This window comes from Helianthus annuus, chromosome 11 (assembly GCF_002127325.2).
Source record: "Helianthus annuus cultivar XRQ/B chromosome 11, HanXRQr2.0-SUNRISE, whole genome shotgun sequence".
In the NCBI taxonomy this organism is placed as follows: domain Eukaryota; kingdom Viridiplantae; phylum Streptophyta; class Magnoliopsida; order Asterales; family Asteraceae; genus Helianthus; species Helianthus annuus.
In genome coordinates, this window is record NC_035443.2 from 162,648,307 (window position 1) to 162,656,449 (window position 8,143).

Below are 8,143 nucleotides of genomic sequence, written 5' to 3' on the forward strand. Positions count from 1 at the left end.
TTCTCTCACCCAGTGGATACCAATAATTTGAAACCATAAAATATATTGTTTTATCAGCATAAACTCCTATAGACCATGAATAACCACTTGAACCATATTTGTTTACGCTACCGAAATTTATTGTTCTCCATGACACACGACGTCGTGAGTAAACACGAGCAGCAGTTACATTACGGTAACATCTGATGTTCAGCACTTTCAGATCATTGAACTGATCAAAATAAATTCCACCAGTATCAGAGTTTCGATGATGATTGTAATTGAAGTAGTCATCACACAAAACCTTATAGCGCCTCGTAGTTGGATTCCAAAGAATCAACTGACAGCCACTGTCTTGATTGCAAACTAACAACAAACCATTAAAAGACGATAGAATACGTAAGTTGCTAGGGTGGACATTGTTAGGAAAATTTAAGGTTTTGCTTCTAACAACATCCAAAGTACCAGCAACTACGTCGTCAATGACAATTGACGTGTCTTTAAAGGATAGTAGTTTCTTTTGTACTGAATCTCCTCTTCGGAGAGCATGCATCATCTGAAATGCATGACTTGACAATTCGCTATAAAAATTTTTTGAAAGACATTTGAAACGACCAATATCTTCTGCAGAGAGTCTTGTGAAAATCTCGTCAACAATCACTTGAAACCCAATTTTTTCCATTCTGAAGAGAGCCTTGTGAAAATCTCGTCAACAAACTTTTGAAGATGATTGAGTAGATGGATGAAAACGGTAATGATCAAAACCACTGCCCAATGTATTTTATATACCCAATGAAGGCGGTTATGACTAAAGAATATGATGCGACAGTCGTTAGGCTTTTAATGCATTTAAATGGGAAAAATATAAAATTAAACACGTTATTATAATTAAAAATAACCTATTCATTTACCTATAAGACGCCTTTAACATAAGAAAGAAATGATTGAGTGACGTGCATTAATTGCAAAGTACATATCCCGAGAGATTTTGAATTTGAAATTACATACAATTTCAAAACCACTGCTATGGTATATGTTTACCAAAGGAAACATCTGCTAAGTTATACTTTCTTAGCTATGGGCAGTAGTTTACACTCTTGAATGTGGGCCAGACCTTTGACATTTAAATATAGAGCTGTAGTTTGAAATTAAATGTATTTTAACTCAGATAAAAAATCTCAGAAGCATAAAAATTGACACATCAGCAATCATCATTTAGTCATAACTCAGATAAAAAATCTATTCATTTGGAATACAAAGATATTGTGAACATCTGTTTAAGCCTCTCCTGTTTCCAACAGTAGCAAGTCAATCAGATGTTGGCAACAACAGATGATAGCAATTGACAACAGTAGCAAGTTAAACAGCCGTTAGATCAGCAGATGATGATTTAGAGAAGATGTTCTCTATACACTAACAGAAATTGATACAATATCAACATAATCTAATTAAACTCAGAAACAATTTCACTTATACATCAAAAGTACCAATCTGCAATAATCAGATGATAATAAAAATTAGATAATAATACTAATTCAGCTTAAAATTACAACCAAACTTTAAAATCTAACAACACCACCAAGAAATTTACGAACCTAACAACAAAAATTTAGTGCTTTTAGCTACAAATTTAGTGCTTTTAGCTTTAAACTCCATCAATGTATATCTTCGACAATCTCCATGAACTCCACGGAAGTACTCAATGCATCAACATCAGGTTTCTAGAAACCTGATCTCTCGTGAACAGATCAAGATGCAGCAGTAGCAGATCCTTTCTTGCGTTTAGTAAGAACTACTGCGGGTTCTACATCATCATCATCTGCCCAAAATCATATACATAATCATCATTTAAATGAACATTATTAATAATCTTTCTTTGTGTTTAATTTAACTTTACGCTTCTTTTAATACAAACCTATAATAACCCGCAGCAGATTGTATGAATTTAAAACAACTGGGATTAGACTGAAATATAAACTGAGAATTAGAGTATATCACTTGAAAATTAAGAATTCAAAATTTTAAAACTCGAGTAGCAAAAAACACATACTTTACACGAAGTTGAAACAATGACACTGCAAACAACTGTAGAACAATCATCGTCATCATCATCTGCAGGAAAGACCATTACTCTAGTAAGATAAAATGTTATCTTACAGCAATAGCATATCCTTTCTTGCGTTTAGTAGGAACTACTGCGGGTTCTACATCATCATCATCTGCCCAAAATCATATACATAATCATTATTTAAATGAACATTATTAATAATCTTTCTTTGTGTTTAATTTAACTTTATGATGTTTTTAATACAAACCGATAATAACCCACAGCAGATTATATGAGTTTTAAACAACTGGGATCAGACTGAAATATAAAGCGAGAATTAGAGTATATCACTTGAAAATTAAGAATTCAAAATTTTAAAACTGGAGTAGCAAAAACACATACTTTACAAGATGTTGAAACAATGACACTGGAAACAACTATAGAACAATCATCATCATCAACTGCAGCAGATCATTCACAATCATCATTTAGTCATAACTCAGATAACAAAACTTTAGTAAAAATCAAAAAGAAAAACAAACATAATCATATATATTGCATTACCATGATCAAGGAAAACCACATATCCTCAAAATTTTTTCTGAAAGTGGGACGGAGAGAGCTTCAGTTTTCTGTTATCCTTTATGAACAAATGCCGAGTATTGAGAAGAAGGGGTTTGAGGGAGAGATATATTAGAAATGTGGTTTGAAAATACAAAAGTAGAGAAGACGTTTATATAAGAAGATAATTGACAGAAGTGAGTGAGTGACATGCATTAATTAAAAATTACATATCCCTAGGCATTTTGAATTTTAAATTACCCGCATTTTCAAAACAGCTGCAGCTAGGTATACATTTACCAAAGGAAGCATCTGCTACTTTCTTATAGAAGAGCAGTGGTTTGCCCTTTGGAATGTGGGCCAAACCATTTGAATACACAAGACAGTGGTCTGAAATCAAATTAAAGTGATTTATATATTAGGCTTTATGATGTAATAATGAGACAAGAAAAGCCTTGTTGGACACCCTCTCCTGCTGACACATCAGCTTTTCTTATGTCACTTGGATTTCTCATTTTATAGAAAATATAGATTGTTTGGTAGACAAGAAAAACGAAGAAATAAAATCAACGTTGAGTGGTGGTGGTCGATGGTAGTGATTGTGGGTGACGACGGTGGTGGTGGGTGGCGGCGGTAACGAGTGGCGGTGGATGCGGAGATGGCGGGTGGTGGTGACCGGGGGTGCGTGGAGGCAGAGGTAGCGGTGGGTGGCGACGACGACGGTGGTTGGTTGCGGCGGTGGTGGCATCGACGGTGGTGGTGGGTGTCGGCAGCGACTGGCGTTGGCGGCGATGGTGGTTGGTGGCGGCGGTGGGTGGCAACGGTTGCGGGTGGCAACGGTGGCAAGTGGGTAGCGGCGTCGGTGGTGGCTGTCGGGGTGGCGGTGGAGGCGTTGACGGGTTGCAGGTGGAGGCGACAATGGCGTCGGTGGTGGTGGTGGTGGGTGGTGGTGGCGAAGGTGGTGGGTTGTGGTGTTGGTGATGAATGGTGCTGGATGGGATGGAATGAAAAAAAACATGAGGAGTGGATGGAATAATTTTGAGGGAATGGAATGTCTTTTGGAATGGGTGATTCCATTCCATTGACCAACCAAACACCACTTTCTTCATTCCCTCGTAATGATCCATTCCATTCCGTCTCTTATTGTTGCATACCAAACACTACCTTAATGTCTTCGGCTTTAAGACCCAAAAAAATGTCGAACGATAAAGTAAAACGTTGTACATATTTTTTGTTTATAAAAAGTAATTTACATTTTTAAATCTTTATAGTTTGATATGATTCATTGATCGATATCTAACATTGGATCATCATTGTCTTGGAAACAAATACAATCTTTCAAAGTTTTTAACAAACAAAAATGAAGACGTCAATTATGATATTGATTTAATTTGATTTTGATTACAAGAGGTTAAGTTGCTGTACATGCAAGCACGAATTAACATCATTACATTATAAAATTTCATATGCTAGCAATGTTTTAAAAACCGGTTTAAACCGGCTGGTTGAACCTGTTAAACTGGATACCGGATGTTTGGCCGGCACGAATCATACCGATAAACTAAGGAAACGGCAAAGAAGTTGTACTGCCGGTAAGTTGGGTTATACCGGTTTAAAGCAGTATACCGGTACCGGTTTGTACCAGGACAAAGATCAAAGTTTTGAACTTTTAATTTTTAGGTGCCTAAAAAAGGTGATTATTTACCTTCTTAGTTAAAGTGTAAAACTTAGCGTCCACGATTCACAATCTATATCGATCAAACTTCTTCCTCACTCAAAAGATAAAAATCATTGGGTTTTTCAAATTAAGTTATTCAACAGATCATCTAGTTTACCTTCTTTTGACTTTTGTTCAATCATTCATGTTGTTAATTGTTATAATGTTTGCTAATTGCTATATAAATGGGTATTTAATCATAAACTTTTAGATAATTTTTTATTATTATGGATTAACTTTTGGAATATTTTTTTTATTATGAACTGATGTAGTTTAGGATTATTTTTTGAGTTGTAATTATATTTTATGGATTTATATAGTTAATTAGTCAACACGGTTGAACCGTCTGATACAACCCGGTTCAACCGATTGAACCATTTCTGATTCTAACCCGATACGATTAAAATACCGGTTTTTAAAACATTGTATGCTAGCGAAACTAGTATATCACATTACATAATATACGTCAAATATTGTTTCTGAATTAAACACGATTGTAAATTTCACGTTAATAACTTGAAGTCTTGAACTATAGGATTTTTTTTTTCAGCTAAAAAGTATTACACTTACAAATACACGGACACATATACATAGTAACTTCAGAAAATAGTTTTTTTATTGTAAAACTAGCTAAACTTAACCCGCTCATCTCCATAAGGGTGCAACAGGAATTCGATTTGTATTAGTTTGGTTTGACACATGTTACCCGCGCTCGCAAGGGGGAAGAGTGATTTTAAACAAAAGTTAAATGTAGACGTAGTCGCAATGTTAAAAATAACATTTTGGTCGGTATTAGTTCTTTACGACACCGATACAATACCCGCACTCAGTATAACACCCAAAAAGGAACAAAAAAAGTGCCAATATACCCAAAAAGATACCTTCACATGTTTTGTAATGTTTCCGACAGTACCAATATAGTATCGTTATAGAATCGACTTTGTAGCGATGGTGTCATAATAAAAAAAAATCATCAGTGACCGTTTTAATTGTTTGTATAACACAACTGACAATACCCTTCTTTTAAAATCTCAATATATTTTTATAAATTGAGTGACTTCTAAGTTCTAAATCCACAAAGGTCAATTTGGTAATTCTTCATATCCTCTTTACCCTAATGATTTATCACTTGTATAAAGTTATAAACCACCCCTGCCGTCATGTAGCAGTATTCGGCTTCTCTTTTCTTTATCTTTCAGTTTTTGATTCTGATTCTACCCATTTAGATGTCATATTTACCATAGCCATCGTCATGTAGCTGCAGAGGCTTTTTTCTAATTCAGGTTCTTGGTTTTCTTATCTCTTTAAGTTTTGATTTGTATAAGGCAAATCATATCGTTCACTGATTAGTGTTGAAGAAAGTTAGATCCATCGATTTTGTGTTTAGATTCGGGATGAATAAAGTTAGATCCATCGATTTTGTGTTTAGATTCGGGATGAATCTGTTGGATAGAGATGGTTTTACCTTAACAGTTTTCGATCGTGATTTCTCTGTTTAAACAAGAATCTACATTGGTCTTGTAGGCTAGTACAACTGCCCCATCGATTATTTCGACAACTACTTTGTTGAAGTGGCAATATCAAGAAATGAGATGGCAGTCAACTGGGAGTTTATTCACTCGGTTTATTTATTTTTGGCACTTTATTTACTGTTTGTTTTGAATAAGTCTAGAAGTAGTGGTGCACTTTCTCAGTTAGTTGCTGATTTTGTGGATCATCAGTTAGTTATTTCTTTTGTTGCTTTGTTATTTAAGGATTTTGTTGTTCTGCAGTTTTATTATTTAGAAATAGAGCAAGCATTTGGCTCAATATCCTTGTTTTTGTCTTTGTTTTTGAATCACTAAGTCACAGCAGAATCCATACCAATTTCTTCATACTTTTGGTCTGGACTTTGTTCTGAGAGAAGATGTAAGTGGAGTCCTAAACTCCTGTTGGTATGCTAACACTATTATCATTGACGCCAACCGTTGGTTTAATTCTTCGAAGTTGTCTATTTTGCAAGACATGCACTGTAAGATTGCGTGTGCAATATATCTCCACAAGGGGTTAAACGCCTTCTTTTGGTACTTCTTCTCATGATGCTCTACATTATAGCTCATCATATCCATACAGATTCGAACTCTTTTCTCAGAATACCACTTAACAACATCAAGGTCATCGAATTCAAATGTGTTGCTAATCAACGTTTGGGACAACCTTATTTTGAACATCCATGTATGCTTAATCTGTGTGATTAAGTGTTTAATCAGTCAACGTAAGATTTGAGTGTTTTACTATATACTACAAACAAAGGTATGGGGTTGGGTATGGGATTTGTTTTGAAATTTTTGGACGGGTATGGGATTTGATGTTATGCCTGTTTACCGGCCCCGATCACCCGATTATGTATGCCTGTTTACCTGCATCGGTTACCCGATGATATATGCTCATGTACTCTGTTAACATACCCGAAATAAATATGTATTTTTTAATTAAGGAATCCTTTATTTAGGTTAAACAAAACGAGTGTGTATTGTGATTTTATATATTTATCTATCTGGATAGATCAACATACAACGATTTTTACTCGTTAATACCCGGTGTTACGCTCGAAACCCGAAACCTGCGGGTATGCCCGATACCCGCGGGGTATGGGACAAGTTTTTGTAACCGGGTATGGGGTTGGGATTAGCTATACACGTCTCATACCCGACCCATTACCATCCCTAGTTTTCAAGACACGACTGTGTTAACTTTAAAAACATGAAGGTATGGTATGCATCTATCTAATTATAAAAACCTCAACCAATATACCAAACAGATTTATGAAATTTAAGACAATATATTTGTAACTGCTCTTCTAAGATTAGGATTGTCAAAAGTGCAACAACTAGTATTTTAATAATCAACTATCACAAATAAAAAATGAAAACTATCACAAACAATATCTAACATGAACTTTGATTTCAACATAATATTGCTTGAATAATTAAAACGGTATGAAGTATGTTTACCAGATCCACAAATTAAGAAGTGAATGATTCAAACGCTATGAAGCCTGTTTAACAGATCCACAAATTAAGCAGACACACAACTGCTAATTTTTGTAAACCTTAGATGGCATAGAAGGGAACCGTCATGAACAGTTACTCAATAGATGAATAAATTATTTTTGGAAAAGCTCAAGAGATGAAGAGATGTATTTGTAAAAAAAGTAACCGTATTTGTATTTGTAATTGCAAATTATTTGCTAATTTTTGTAAACCTTAGATGTAAAAAAAGTAACCGTATTTTGAAATTTTATCAAACAAGTCACGCCAGTTCGATCCCCATTCCCTCCTGTATCGCTGCTCTTTTTTTCTTTTTTCCATTTGTAGATCCAAATTGATTTATTCTATGGCCCTAAAGCCCATTCCTATCTATGTGTATGTAGAACTTGTTAACAAAACGTGTATGTAGAATTAGTGGTGCACAAAAAACCTGAACCCGGACCCAGACCCGGAAAAAACCCCGAAACCGGGTATTATAAAACCCGGGTTTTTTATACCCAAACCCGACCCTACCCATAGGGTAGGGACCGGGTTTTCATATCTGATCTAAAACCCGAACCCGGAACCGAGTTTTTTATACCTGGTTTATGCCCGGTTTTTCATAGTACCCGGTTTTATAAATACCCGAAACCGGTTTTTATAAACACCCGGAACTGGGTTTTATAGATACCCGGTTTTGGGTTTTATAAATACCCGGTTATATATATGGAACCCGACTTGTAGCATGTTTGAAAGGGCTTTAAAACAAAAGGATTGTTTGATTGCTTTTCATGATTTGCTTGGAGACGAAATGGAGGTTGAATCATTCCC

At 35.3% G+C, this 8,143-nt stretch overlaps 1 long non-coding RNA gene across 1 annotated transcript; it reads left to right on the forward strand.

The window, feature by feature from the left end:
• The first annotated feature begins 5,393 nt into the window (after window positions 1-5,393).
• On the forward strand, window positions 5,394-6,180 carry LOC110890884. Its single transcript, XR_002564853.2, has 2 exons — window positions 5,394-5,587; window positions 5,829-6,180. It is a non-coding gene; the product is annotated as an uncharacterized LOC110890884 (long non-coding RNA).
• The last annotated feature ends 1,963 nt before the right edge of the window (window positions 6,181-8,143 follow it).